The 15,767-nt window shown below is 40.5% G+C and overlaps 1 protein-coding gene across 1 annotated transcript in view; it reads right to left on the minus strand.

The window, feature by feature from the left end:
• Positions 1 to 15,767, minus strand: part of LOC124022018 (NLR family CARD domain-containing protein 3-like) — a 64,264-nt gene that overhangs the window by 26,592 nt on the left and 21,905 nt on the right.

Raw genomic sequence — 15,767 nt, forward strand, 5'->3', positions numbered from 1 at the left:
TAGGTTTTGGCCTTTCTAGGGAGTTTCCTAGCCACCGTGCTTCTACATCTGCATTGCTTGCTGTTTGGAGTTTTAGGCTGGGTTTCTGTACAGCACTTTGAGATATCAGCTGATGTACGAAGGGCTATATAAATACATTTGATTTGATTTGATTGAGGCGCACTGAAAATGATATTCAAAAGTTTGGTCCTTGGACACAAAGGGGTTAAACACTAAAGTTACCGTCTATCTAGAGAAGAGAGGAGAACCTGACAGAGGTAGCCAGCATCCGTCAACGAGAGAGGGAGAAGCCCTCCATGGGATTTAACAGGTGGAAGAAACAACCGGGGAGCTCCATCGGTCCACAAGAAATGCAGACAGCCGGTGATGATGTAGTGGTAGCTATGGTAACTAGGATGCTGCTGGTAGAGTAGCTAGCTAGCTTACCGAGCTGTACCGACTAGCAGGTCGTTCGTCTGTCCCTCGTCTCGATGATGAATCCGGTGAACCACAAAATGAAACAAGGATAGAGAGTGAAAAGGATCTGGCTACACTCACACTGTCCCTCACCGTAAAGAAAAAAGCAAATTGAACAATAAACTTCGGTGTTTCGACACTGTAACAAACCCCGTCGTTATTCCCCAACATCACCTCAGTCCACTCTGCACGTAACCGGACAATATGCTGTACGGGGACGCGGACAGTTCTGTACGTGGACAGTTCTGTACGGGGACAGTTCTGTACGGGGACGCGGACAGTTCTGTACGGGGACGCTGACAGTTCTGTACGGGGACAGTTCTGTACGGGGACGCGGACAGTTCCAGAGTGTGCACGCACGCAATGCAACACAATCAACTAAACCCAGTCTTTACAGTGGGTAACCCAGTAATATTCATTTTTTATTATAATGTAAAACATTATAAGTTTTTTTTATAACAATATTTTGAGATCTGGGACCATATGGCCAAAGTGTCTCAGTAGAAAATTGGTTGTATAAGTGCTGAGAATAAAGACATTTTACACTTAAGTGGGTGGGTAACTATCCATGAAGTCTCGTGAGCTGTCCTAAGTAGTTAAGAGTTAACAGCAGGTGTCTTGATAATACTATAGAATAATGCAGTGAGTCAGTGGTTCCTGTTCCACATGTAATTGCTTTGGAGTAGTTAAAATAATGTTTTACATTTCTATATGATCAACCCATAAATAATGTAGACCTACATGCAACAGTATGTCTTGTGCTTTTGGCAGTGATTTATGTATAATAATTATAATAAGTCACACCATTTATGTCTGCACAGCATTGTGTCTTCATTTTGGCAGATTAACTCAGATTTTCACCCAGCAGCTGAGGAGTTGGTGCTGTGGCCAAAAGGTGGCTGGTTCAAATCCCGGGCCGGGAAAAAAAAAAACATTAACTTCACTAGAAGTGATCTGATGACTGGAAGGCTGCTTGATTCACATCCTCTAAACATTAACCTTCCGTTGATCAGAACTCTAGAGGTTCTTCTTCACTGAACCCAAAAATATATATAATGTTTTAGTGGTTTCATATATTAAGGAAGTGATAGAACCAAAAAGGCTTCTAGAATGAACCTTCTGTTCTAAGAGTGTATAATAATAAACACGTTGTTCTTCTGATTATTTAATGATCTACATCATGTTATTTCAAGTTCTCCCTTTGGACACAACATCATGTTGTTAAATAATAATTCTAAACTGGGCATTTGAAGGCGTCTAGGTTGTAATGTGTTCAATGAATATGAACATTGTCTGCAACGTTGTAGGCAACATTATTGGCAAGGGACGTGATGCCTACTATGCCAAAGCTATTTAGAGTTGTTAAACGGGTGTGAAGAGTGTGTTGATATAACGGTAATATTGTCAAAAAGATGCATACCATTATATTAGGCAATAATTAAGAGTAGGCAAGTGGTCGTGTCATGTGAAAATTCTATCAAATGTCTAACATTGCAACGAGTACAGTCAGGGTGCCGTGGAACCCCTGCAGTACCTCCACAGACCCCGGGTTGAGAACCCCTGCAGTACCTCCACAGACCCCGGGTTGAGAACCCCTGCAGTACCTCCACAGACCCCGGGTTGAGAACCCCTGCAGTACCTCCACAGACCCCGGATTGAGAACCCCTGCAGTTCCCCCACAGACCCCGGATTGAGAACCCCTGATTTAGCAGATGCTATTAGCCAGAGTGATTTACAGTAAGCGCTTTCATCATAATTAAGATGGCTACGTGAGATGTGTGTGTGTGTGTATATATATATATATATATATATATATATACACACACACACACACACACACACACACACACACAAAGCTATATATATATATATACCCATCTAAAATCTATTAGTTAAAAATCTAAGAACAGTAATATTGAAGGTACCCATAAGCAACCATTTCTGATTAAAAAACAAATGTGAACATTTTGGAAATAAACTCATAATAATGATATCAAAAATTGTCATCTCACCTCTTAGCTTTGGTGTGATGTTCCCCAGAGAGACTCATTTTAGAGGCAGGGCCCCCCTCCTCTCTCTCCCCAGAGAGACTCATTTTAGAGGCAGGGACCCCCTCCTCTCTCTCCCCAGAGAGACTCATTTTAGAGGCAGGGACCCCCTCCTCTCTCTCCCCAGAGAGACTCATTTTAGAGCACTGACCCCTAAACAGAGATCCAACATGTTGGTTGTGGTTAACACAGTAATTATTTAATGTTAATTGTTATCATTTATCATTTATCTCTTATAAAACATTTACTAACAGACATAGAAACAATCAGAAGATTTATTGCAATCACATGAAAACGTAGTTGTGACATTTCATCTCCATGGTAACTGTCTGTAATAATAATAAGTCACTGTTTGTTAAGGTAGTTATAGACAGTACAGCAACAATAATAATAATAATAATGATAATAATAATAATAAGTCACTGTTTGTTAAGGTAGTTATAGACAGTACAACAACAATAATAATAATAATAATAAGTACAGCAACAATAATAATAATAATAATAAGTAATAATAATAATAAGTTTGTTAAGGTAGTTAGACAGTACAGCAACAGTACAATAATAATAATAATAATAATAAGTCACTGTTTGTTAAGGTAGTTATAGACAGTACAGCAACAATAATAATAATAATAATAATAAGTCACTGTTTGTTAAGGTAGTTCTAGACAGTACAGCAACAATAATAATAATAATAAGTCACTGTTTGTTAAGGTAGTTATAGACAGTACAGCAACAATAATAATAATAATAATAATAATAATAATAAGTCACTGTTTGTTAAGGTAGTTATAGACAGTACAGCAACAACAATAATAATAATAATAATAATAATAATAAGTCACTGTTTGTTAAGGTAGTTATAGACAGTACAGCAACAATAATAATAATAATAATAATAATAATAAGTCACTGTTTGTTAAGGTAGTTATAGACAGTACAGCAACAATAATAATAATAATAATAATAATAATAATAATAATAATAATAATAATAATAATAATAATAAGTCACTGTTTGTTAAGGTAGTTATAGACAGTACAGCAACAACAATAATGTAATAATAATAATAATAATAATAATAATAATAATAAGTCACTGTCACAATACAGCAACACAAATGTCTATTTTTATTAATTAAAAGTAGGCTATTTATTGTCTTTCAATCTGTTATTTTCTAAATGTATCTGAAAGTACGTGAGAATACAGACAGAAGGGCTAAAACGGACATGATTGATCTGAGGGGGAAATCATTGATCCATTCAGAAAGTTTATTTGCAACAAGTAAGAGATTTTATATTAAGTAAAGTAGACTAGGTTATAATGTATAGTAGTGGGATGTTAGTGATGTGTAGATGTTATATTATGTAAAGTAGACTAGGTTATAATGTATAGTAGTGGGTTGTTAGTGATATGTAGATGTTATATTATGTAAAGTAGACTAGGTTATAATGTATAGTAGTGGGTTGTTAGTGATATGTTATATTATGTAAAGTAGACTAGGTTATAATGTATAGTAGTGGGATGTTAGTGATGTGTAGATGTTATATTATGTAAAGTAGACTAGGTTATAATGTATAGTAGTGTGTTAGTAATATGCAGATAGCCTATAAGTTCACATAATGTTATAGTCCTTCCAGTAGCAGGACAGAGAATGTACTGTATATAACCTACATATCATAGAAGACCAGCCTAAACCTGTTCAGATCAGTTCACAGAAACCATCAGGTTTGTCAGCATGATAAGTGATCATAACTCCAACCTACTCTGACTATTGAATGTCTGTCATCGACTAATCTTATAATAGTTTGTAGAAAGCCAAGACGAGATGTCAAATGGTCAAAGGAGAACACATGAAAGTCAGTTATTTTGCTACAGATGTAGGATCTTAATTTGAGACAGTTTACTACAGCAGAAAAATTGTGGATTTAATTAACATTTTAAAGTGGAAAAGTGGAAATGACAAACTTCAGAAGGATTTTAAAACATCAAATACACTACATCTGTACAGAGATGAGGTCTTTATCTGAAAAAGGTAGTTTGAGTTATTAGCAATGAAGTTGCAACTGTCAGCTGCTGTAAACCTAAGTGATTGGATGTTATAGACACCAATCTGAACAGTTTCTTCTCCGTGGTTATAGCCTTTAGCTCTTTGCTCAGTCTACCTAGTTCAATATATTGTTGTACGTAAACTTTGTGCAAACTCCACCGCCTGTATTCTGTCTCTTAATGTTTTCTTTCACTAGCAGCACCATGTCACCATGTTAAATAATGTGTACAGATGTAGGATCTTTCCAACTCTGAGGACATGTCATTGTGATGTCATTTATTACATTTCAACCTGTTGATAAAGGCAACTAGAAGGCTGGACCCAGAAGACAACTCTAAATCAACACTTACTGATATTATCCTAAAATCCTTTCACTCGTATTATTGTGTCTCTTTGTTCAACGAATGTCGGGCAGCCTGTGCTGTTAATATAGTTGAAAACAGCAGGCAGGGAGGTCAACACCCTACAGGCAGCCTGTGCTGTTAATATAGTTGAAAACAGCAGGCAGGGAGGTCAACACCCTACAGGCAGCCTGTGCTGTTAATATAGTTGAAAACAGCAGGCAGGGAGGTCAACACCCTACAGGCAGCCTGTGCTGTTAATATAGTTGAAAACAGCAGGCAGGGAGGTCAACACCCTACAGGCAGCCTGTGATGTTAATATAGTTGAAAACAGCAGGCAGGGAGGTCAACACCCTACAGGCAGCCTGTGATGTTAATATAGTTGAAAACAGCAGACAGGGAGGTCAACACCCTACAGGCAGCCTGTGATGTTAATATAGTTGAAAACAGCAGACAGGGAGGTCAACACCCTACAGGCAGCCTGTGATGTTAATATAGTTGAAAACAGCAGGCAGGGAGGTCAACACCCTACAGGCAGCCTGTGTTGTTAATATAGTTGAAAACAGCAGGCAGGGAGGTCAACACCCTACAGGCAGCCTGTGATGTTAATATAGTTGAAAACAGCAGGCAGGGAGGTCAACACCCTACAGGCAGCCTGTGATGTTAATATAGTTGAAAACAGCAGGCAGGGAGGTCAACACCCTACAGGCAGCCTGTGCTGTTAATATAGTTGAAAACAGCAGGCAGGGAGGTCAACACCCTACGTATTGCACCAATAGGAGTGTTTTACTGTCATTCACTATACTAACATTACACCATACATTTAATTTATCTACTGTTAGGAGTGTTTTACTGTCATTCACTATACTAACATTACACCATACATTTAATTTATCTACTGTTAGGAGTGTTTTACTGTCATTCACTATACTAACATTACACCATACATTTAATTTATCTACTGTTAGGAGTGTTTACTGTCATTCAGTATACTAACATTACACCATACATTTAATGTATCTACTGTTAGGAGTGTTTACTGTCATTCAGTATACTAACATTACACCATACATTTAATTTATCTACTGTTAGGAGTGTTTTACTTCACTATACTAACATTACACCATACATTTTATTTATCTACTGTTAGGAGTGTTTTACTTCACTATACTAACATTACACCATACATTTTATTTATCTACTGTTAGGTGTTATACTTCCATTCACTATACTAACATTACACCATACATTTAATTTCTCTTCACACTTTACAATAATCCCTGGCAGGATTCTCACCTTGTAGCCTGAATTCACAACCAGAACATGTCAAGACATTGAGATATTTTCTGTTCTGTTCTGTATATTCTGATGGATGAGGTCTGAGCTGGAACGTGAAGCTAACTGAAGCTGGCTAACTTTAGAAAACCAGTATATCTAGCTAGTATCATAGTTTACCCCTCAGGCTACAATCAGGTTTCAGCATCAGGCAGGTATCAACATGCCGAGTCGTAGGCTACAATCTGGGTTGTGTTCATTAGTTTACTCCACAGCCAACAGTTTTAAAATGTTGCTGTCACGCCCTGACCACAGAGAGCCCTTGGTTCTCTATGGTGTTGTAGATCAAGGCATGACTAGGGGGGGTGTTCTAGTTTTCCTATTTCTATGTTGGAGTGCTTGGTTCCCAATTAGAGGCAGCTGATTATCGTTGTCTCTAATTGGGGATCGGCTTCAGTTCTCCATTGTTGTTTTGTGTCTGTGTGTGTTGCACCACGTCGTCACGTTTTGTTCACTGTAAACGCTGTACAATGTGACCTAAACAGTTCACTGTAAACGCTGTACAATGTGACCTAAACAGTTCACTGTAAACGCTGTACAATGTGACCTAAACAGTTCACTGTAAACGCTGTACAATGTGACCTAAACAGTTCACTGTAAACGCTGTACAATGTGACCTAAACAGTTCACTGTAAACGCTGTACACCGTGACCTAAACAGTTCACTGTAAATGCTGTACAATGTGACCTAAACAGTTCACTGTAAACGCTGTACAATGTGACCTAAACAGTTCACTGTAAACGCTGTACAATGTGACCTAAACAGTTCACTGTAAACGCTGTACAATGTGACCTAAACAGTTCACAGTAAACGCTGTACAATGTCACCTAAACAGTTCACTGTAAACGCTGTACAATGTGACTTAAACAGTTCACTGTAAATGCTATACAATGTGACCTAAACAGTTCACTGTAAATGCTGTACAATGTGACCTAAACAGTTCACTGTAAACGCTGTACAACCTGACCTAAACAGTTCACTGTAAACGCTGTACAAAAAAGGCCTATGATACAGTAGGAGATCACCCTGGTCTATAGACCTATGATACAGTAGGAGATCACCCTGGTCTATAGACCTATGATACAGTACATTCTTAGTCTAAAGGGTTCCAAACAGGTCCTCTGGCTGTCCCCATAGGAGACGCTTTTGGGTTCCAGGTAGAATTCTCCTGGCTTCTATGTAGAACCCTCTGTGGAAAGGGTTCTTCATGGAACCCAAAAGGGTTCTACCTAGTACCAAAAAGGGTTCTACAAAGTGTTCTCCTATGGGGACAGCCAAAGAACCCTTTTAGATTCTAGATAGTGTAGGAGTGATCACCCTGGGGCACACAGATGGGCACAGAACAAATTCACCCCACTCATCTAATTAATATCAAACATTTTAAGGAGAGTAGGACTATTATAACACTGTCCACCAACAATATCATCAACTATATAAATACACATAACAATATCATCAACTATATGAATACACATAACAATATCATCAACTATATAACAATATCATCAACTATATGAAAACACATAACAATATCATCAACTATATGAAAACACATAACAATATCATCAACTATATGAATACACATAACAATATCATCAACTATATAAATACACATAACAATATCATCAACTATATAAATACACATAACAATATCATCAACTATATGAATACACATTACAATATCATCAACTATATGAATACACACAACGATCGTCGTCTTACCTTTTATCTCTCAATAGAAACACAGTCTGGAATGATCACCAGGTCGTCAAAAGTGAGTTTCATTTGCTCTGCTCATTTACATATCAGGTTCTGCCTGTTCTCTCTCCCTCCCTCTCTCTTTATAGCTCTTACAATGTGCCTTGGCATACATTCTACAACTGTCTGGAACTCTATTCTTCTGTCTCTCTCCATCACTTTCTCTGGTCCTCTGTTGCTGTCTCTGTGTCTTGTCTGGTGTCTCCATCATATCCTATTCTTCTGTTGCTGTATCTGTGTCTTGTCTGGTGTCTCTCTCCATCATTTTCTCTGTGTCGTCTGTTGCTGTCTCTGTGTCTTGTCTGGTGTCTCTCTCCATCATATCGTATTCTTCTGTTGCTGTATCTGTGTCTTGTCTGGTGTCTCTCTCCATCATATCCTATTCTTCTGTTGCTGTCTCTGTGTCTTGTCTGGTGTCTCTCTCCATCACTTTCTCTGGTCTTCTGTTGCTGTATCTGTGTCTTGTCTGGTGTCTCTCTCCATCACTTTCTCTGGTCCTCTGTTGCTGTCTCTGTGTCTTGTCTGGTGTCTCTCTCCATCATATCATATTCTGTTGCTGTGTCTGTGTCTTGTCTGGTGTCTCTCTCCATCATATCCTATTCTTCTGTTGCTGTATCTGTGTCTTGTCTGGTGTCTCTCTCCATCATTTTCTCTGTGTCGTCTGTTGCTGTCTCTGTGTCTTGTCTGGTGTCTCTCTCCGTCACCAGAAAATGTTGAGGGTTAGGCCTACTACAGTTACAACTTTCACAACATGACAACACAACTACATAACACCATTAAATACAGTTGAGGGTTACTACAATACAACATGACAACACCACTACATAACACCATTAAATACAGTTGAGGGTTACTACAATACAACATGACAACACAACTACATAACACCATTAAATACAGTTGAGGGCTACTACAATACAACATGACAACATGACAACACAACTACATAACACCATTAAATACAGTTGAGGGTTACTACAATACAACATGACAACACAACTACATAACACCATTAAATACAGTTGAGGGCTACTACAATACAACATGACAACACAACTACATAACACCATTAAATACAGCTGAGGGTTACTACAATACAACATGACAACACAACTACATAACACCATTAAATACAGTTGGAATGTAGTTAGAACTCAAAGTGTTTCCATCAAACAGAAAAACAACAATAAATCTGGATCAACACATTTAGATTTCTAGATGCTGCACTTTGCTGTTTCATTACCCAGACAGCTGTTTAAGGTCAGACCAAGGCAGAGTGCAGTATCAGTACTTAGGGGTCATAGGTCATACCAAGGCAGAGTGCAGTATCAGTACTTAGGGGTCATAGGTCATACCAAGGCAGAGTGTAGTATCAGTACTTAGGGGTCATAGGTCAGACCAAGGCAGAGTGTAGTATCAGTACTTAGGGGTCATAGGTCAGACCAAGGCAGAGTGTAGTATCAGTACTTAGGGGTCATAGGTCATACCAAGGCAGAGTGTAGTATCAGTACTTAGGGGTTATAGGGCAGACCAAGGCAGAGTGCAGAATCAGTACTTAGGGGTCATAGGTCAGACCAAGGCAGAGTGCAGTATCAGTACTTAGGGGTCATAGGTCAGACCAAGGCAGAGTGCAGTATCAGTACTTAGGGGTCATAGGTCAGACCAAGGCAGAGTGCAGAATCAGTACTTAGGGGTCATAGGTCAGACCAAGGCAGAGTGCAGTATCAGTACTTAGGGGTCATAGGTCAGACCAAGGCAGAGTGCAGTATCAGTACTTAGGGGTCATAGGTCAGATCAGGGGTCATAGGTCAGATCAGGGGTCATGGTTAATATGCATGGACAAGAAAACAAAATTTAAAGCCATTTTTCTCAGATTCACTGATTGTGTAGATGCTCTTTGTCTTTGTAGGACAGTAGTTCAGGTGGCTGTTTGTCTCTGTAGGTCAGTAGTTCAGGTGGCTGTTTGTCTCTGTAGGTCAGTAGTTCAGGTGGCTGTTTGTGTAGATGCTGTTTTGTCTTTGTAAGACAGTAGTTCAGGTGGATGTTTGTCTTTGTAGGATAGTAGTTCAGGTGGCTGTTTGTGTAGATGCTGTTTGTCTTTGTAGGACAGTAGTTCAGGTGGCTGTTTGTGTAGATGATGTTTGTCTTTGTAGGACAGTAGATCAGGTGGCTGTTTGTCTTTGTAGGACAGTAGTTCAGGTGGCTGTTTGTGTAGATGCTGTTTGTAGGACAGTAGTTCAGGTGGCTGTTTGTGTAGATGCTGTTTGTAGGACAGTAGTTCAGGTGGCTGTTTGTGTAGATGCTGTTTGTCTTTGTAGGACAGTAGTTCAGGTGGCTGTTTGTCTTTGTAGGACAGTAGTTCAGGTGGCTGTTTGTCTCTGTAGGTCAGTAGTTCAGGTGGCTGTTTGTCTCTGTAGGACAGTAGTTCAGGTGGCTGTTTGTGTAGATGCTGTTTTGTCTTTGTAAGACAGTAGTTCAGGTGGATGTTTGTCTTTGTAGGATAGTAGTTCAGGTGGCTGTTTGTGTAGATGCTGTTTGTCTTTGTAGGACAGTAGTTCAGGTGGCTGTTTGTGTAGATGATGTTTGTCTTTGTAGGACAGTAGATCAGGTGGCTGTTTGTCTTTGTAGGACAGTAGTTCAGGTGGCTGTTTGTGTAGATGCTGTTTGTAGGACAGTAGTTCAGGTGGCTGTTTGTGTAGATGCTGTTTGTAGGACAGTAGTTCAGGTGGCTGTTTGTATAGATGCTGTTTGTATTTGTAGGACAGTAGTTCAGGTGGCTGTTTGTCTCTGTAGGACAGTAGTTCAGGTGGCTGTTTTGTAGATGCTGTTTGTCTTTGTAGGACAGTAGTTCAGGTGGCTGATTGTGTAGATGCTATTTGTCTTTCTAGGACAGTAGTTCAGGTGGCTGTTTGTCTCTGTAGGACAGTAGTTCAGGTTGCTGTTTGTCTCTGTAGGACAGTAGTTCAGGTGGCTGTTTGTCTCTGTAGGACAGTAGCTCAGGTGGCTGTTTGTCTCTGTAGGACAGTAGTTCAGGTGGCTGTTTGTGTAGATGATGTTTTGTCTTTGTAGGACAGTAGATCAGGTGGCTGTTTGTCTCTGTAGGACAGTAGTTCAGGTGGCTGTTTGTGTAGATGCTGTTTGTAGGACAGTAGTTCAGGTGGCTGTTTGTGTAGATGCTGTTTGTATTTGTAGGACAGTAGTTCAGGTGGCTGTTTGTCTCTGTAGGACAGTAGTTCAGGTGGCTGTTTGTATTTGTAGGACAGTAGTTCAGGTGGCTGTTTGTCTTTGTAGGACAGTAGTTCAGGTGGCTGTTTGTGTAGATGCTGTTTGTCTTTGTAGGACAGTAGTTCAGGTGGCTGTTTGTGTAGATGCTGTTTGTCTCTGTAGGACAGTAGTTCAGGTGGCTGTTTGTGTAGATGCTGTTTGTCTTTGTTGGACAGTAGTTCAGGTGGCTGTTTGTGTAGATGCTGTTTGTCTTTGTAGGGCAGTAGTTCAGGTGGCTGTTTGTCTTTGTAGGACAGTAGTTCAGGTGGTTGTTTGTGTAGATACTGTTTGTCTTTGTAGGACAGTAGTTCAGGTGGCTGTTTGTGTAGATGCTGTTTGTCTTTGTAGGACAGTAGTTCAGGTGGCTGTTTGTCTCTGTAGGACAGTAGTTCAGGTGGCTGTTTGTCTTTGTAGGACAGTAGTTCAGGTGGCTGTTTGTGTAGATGCTGTTTGTCTCTGTAGGACAGTAGTTCAGGTGGCTGTTTGTATTTGTAGGACAGTAGTTCAGGTGGCTGTTTATGTAGATGATGTTTGTCTCTGTAGGACAGTAGTTCAGGTGGCTGTTTGTGTAGATGCTGTTTGTCTCTGTAGGACAGTAGTTCAGGTGGCTGTTTGTCTCTGTAGGACAGTAGTTCAGGTGGCTGTTTGTGTAGATGCTGTTTGTATTTGTAGGACAGTAGTTCAGGTGGCTGTTTGTCTCTGTAGGACAGTAGTTCAGGTGGCTGTTTGTATTTGTAGGACAGTAGTTCAGGTGGCTGTTTGTCTTTGTAGGACAGTAGTTCAGGTGGCTGTTTGTGTAGATGCTGTTTGTCTTTGTAGGACAGTAGTTCAGGTGGCTGTTTGTGTAGATGCTGTTTGTCTCTGTAGGACAGTAGTTCAGGTGGCTGTTTGTGTAGATGCTGTTTGTCTTTGTTGGACAGTAGTTCAGGTGGCTGTTTGTGTAGATGCTGTTTGTCTTTGTAGGGCAGTAGTTCAGGTGGCTGTTTGTCTTTGTAGGACAGTAGTTCAGGTGGTTGTTTGTGTAGATACTGTTTGTCTTTGTAGGACAGTAGTTCAGGTGGCTGTTTGTGTAGATGCTGTTTGTCTTTGTAGGACAGTAGTTCAGGTGGCTGTTTGTCTCTGTAGGACAGTAGTTCAGGTGGCTGTTTGTCTTTGTAGGACAGTAGTTCAGGTGGCTGTTTGTGTAGATGCTGTTTGTCTCTGTAGGACAGTAGTTCAGGTGGCTGTTTGTATTTGTAGGACAGTAGTTCAGGTGGCTGTTTATGTACATGATGTTTGTCTCTGTAGGACAGTAGTTCAGGTGGCTGTTTGTGTAGATGCTGTTTGTCTCTGTAGGACAGTAGTTCAGGTGGCTGTTTGTCTCTGTAGGACAGTAGTTCAGGTGGCTGTTTGTGTAGATGCTGTTTGTATTTGTAGGACAGTAGTTCAGGTGGCTGTTTGTCTCTGTAGGACAGTAGTTCAGGTGGCTGTTTGTCTCTGTAGGACAGTAGTTCAGGTGGCTGTTTGTGTAGATGCTGTTTGTATTTGTAGGACAGTAGTTCAGGTGGCTGTTTGTCTCTGTAGGACAGTAGTTCAGGTGGCTGTTTGTCTCTGTAGGACAGTAGTTCAGGTGGCTGTTTGTGTAGATGCTGTTTGTCTCTGTAGGACAGTAGTTCAGGTGGCTGTTTGTCTCTGTAGGACAGTAGTTCAGGTGGCTGTTTGTCTCTGTAGGACAGTAGTTCAGGTGGCTGTTTGTCTCTGTAGGACAGTAGTTCAGGTGGCTGTTTGTCTTTGTAGGACAGTAGTTCAGGTGGCTGTTTGTCTTTGTAGGACAGTAGTTCAGGTGGCTGTTTGTCTCTGTAGGACAGTAGTTCAGGTGGCTGTTTGTCTCTGTAGGACAGTAGTTCAGGTGGCTGTTTGTCTTTGTAGGACAGTAGTTCAGGTGGCTGTTTGTCTCTGTAGGTCAGTAGTTCAGGTGGCTGTTTGTCTCTGTAGTTCAGGTCTTTGCACTTAGTCTGCCTCCTGTCTTTCCCATCGGCATGGTTACACCTTCCTGAATTCATTGACTCCATACTTGAAAAACTGTTCTGCCAGTTCATGTCCTTAAAGACTAGAATGTTCCAATGTGGTTACCCAAAGAGATGACAAGATAGTTCACACATTCCTCATCCAGGGTTACTGTCAAACAGATATGTGACATTTCTGGTTGGTCAATAACATGAGGATGTTGTTCTGCAGTGAGAATGTAATGCAAGTCAACGTGTCATTGGATGAATGTCAACAAGGTTTATAACCAACATTGTTAAACTAAATGTTGTAATTGAGAAAGAATGGTAATGGTTTATTGTCACATGCAGTGAAAAGTGTTGTTTTACAGGGTCAACCATAGTAGTACGGTTCCCCCAGAGCAAAATAGGGTTAAGTGCCTTGCTTAACGGCACATAGACAGATTTTCACCTTGACGGCTAGGTGTAAATCTGACCATACTGTACCAGTTCATATTTGTCCCCACCAGTTTGATTATTAGAATGTGATAAAAAAGGAAGCAACGGTGTTCTTTAGGACACCTCCTAGTGGTCTGGTTGTTAGGAGTGTTTATCAGACCATGTGGACACCTCCTAGTGGTCTGGTTGTTAGGAGTGTTTATCAGACCATGTGGACACCTCCTAGTGGTGGGGTTGTTAGGAGTGTTAATCAGACCATGTGGACACCTCCTAGTGGTGGGGTTGTTAGGAGTGTTTATCAGACCATGTGGACACCTCCTAGTGGTGGGGTTGTTAGGAGTGTTTATCAGACCATGTGGACACCTCCTAGTGGTGGGGTTGTTAGGAGTGTTTATCAGACCATGTGGACACCTCCTAGTGGTGGGGTTGTTAGGGGTGTTTATCAGACCATGTGGACACCTCCTAGTGGTGGGGTTGTTAGGGGTGTTTATCAGACCATGTGGACACCTCCTAGTGGTGGGGTTGTTAGGAGTGTTCATCAGACCATGTGGACACCTCCTAGTGGTGGGGTTGTTAGGAGTGTTTATCAGACCATGTGGACACCTCCTAGTGGTGGGGTCGTTAGGAGCGTTTATCAGACCTTGTGGACACCTCCTAGTGGTGGGGTTGTTAGGAGTGTTTATCAGACCATGTGGACACCTCCTAGTGGTCTGGTTGTTAGGAGTGTTTATCAGACCATGTGGACACCTCCTAGTGGTGGGGTTGTTAGGAGTGTTTATCAGACCATGTGGACACCTCCTAGTGGTGGCGTTGTTAGGAGTGTTTATCAGACCAGCATCATTATATTTTAGATGGTGTCAGCATCATTATAGTTTAGATGGTGCCAGCATCATTATATTTAGATGGTGTCAGCATCATTATATTTTAGATGGTGTCAGCATCATTATAGTTTAGATGGTGCCAGCATCATTATATTTTAAATGGTGTCAGCATCATTATATTTAAGATGGTGTCAGCATCATTATATTTTAGATGGTGTCAGTGTGACGTAGAAGTCCGTCACTGGCCGCGGGCAGCATTTGGTTCTTTAACGCACACACATATTCTTCACTCCTCCCTGCGCCATTATAAGATAAGTTAACAATGTGGGACGACACACAAATTAACTTCTGTCTTGGTGCATGCATTTCACACCTGTCAGTGTTCATATTTGAGAGATACAATAATTATTATACTTATCAATGTTGTGGATGAGCGCATTGTTTGTTTGTTCTGTTCCTCTCTCTCCATCTCTGTAGCTTCCGGGTATGCTGGAAAAGGACCCGAGCTAAGGGAATTGGGTTGGCTTTATAGTGCCTGTCCCAAATGGCTCAGTAATGCATATGGGCATATTGAAAGATATTGTCAGTAGTGAGGTAATGTTGTAAATGTTATGTTGTGATATTGTTTAAAACCGTGTTGCAATGTATATCCTTTAGTATGTTTAGTTCATGGAAAAGGTAGGTTTGTATTGTTAATTGATTAATTAATTAGGGTTAATTGTTCTGAGGGGAGGGGCTAGCCCTACAAAAGGAGCCTCTCTTTCAGTCATGGGGAGGTTTTTGTTTTGGATTGAGCTGTGGATGGGGCAGCATTGTTTTTAAGCTGTCCCATAAGGTAGACGTTGATGGCAGTACTGTTGTTTTTTTTTCCGGAATCACTTGTAAATAAACACCTTTGCACAGAAGAACTTTTGCGGTTCCGCCATCTTTTTATTTTGATAGAGGTTAGGTTATCCAGTTTAGCCTTCTGGCCTACTCTACGTGACAGTCAGCATCATTATATTTTAGATGGTGTCAGCATCATTGTATTTTAGATGGTGTCAGTATCATTATATTTTCACACATTTTGGAGGAGATGTACTTTTATTTGGTCACTAGAACTGAGCTTCTCAGAACTGAGCTTCTCATAAAGTATCCCCAGGAGGACCCTGAAACCCTGAAGAAAGGGGACTGGATTTGGTCAAATTCACAGTTTAATACATTTACATTTAGTAATCATCTTTCCCTAAAATCACCAAGACAATCCATCTGAGACTCAGTTTTCCATAG

This window comes from Oncorhynchus gorbuscha, unplaced genomic scaffold, assembly GCF_021184085.1.
Source record: "Oncorhynchus gorbuscha isolate QuinsamMale2020 ecotype Even-year unplaced genomic scaffold, OgorEven_v1.0 Un_scaffold_1264, whole genome shotgun sequence".
NCBI classification, from domain to species: domain Eukaryota; kingdom Metazoa; phylum Chordata; class Actinopteri; order Salmoniformes; family Salmonidae; genus Oncorhynchus; species Oncorhynchus gorbuscha.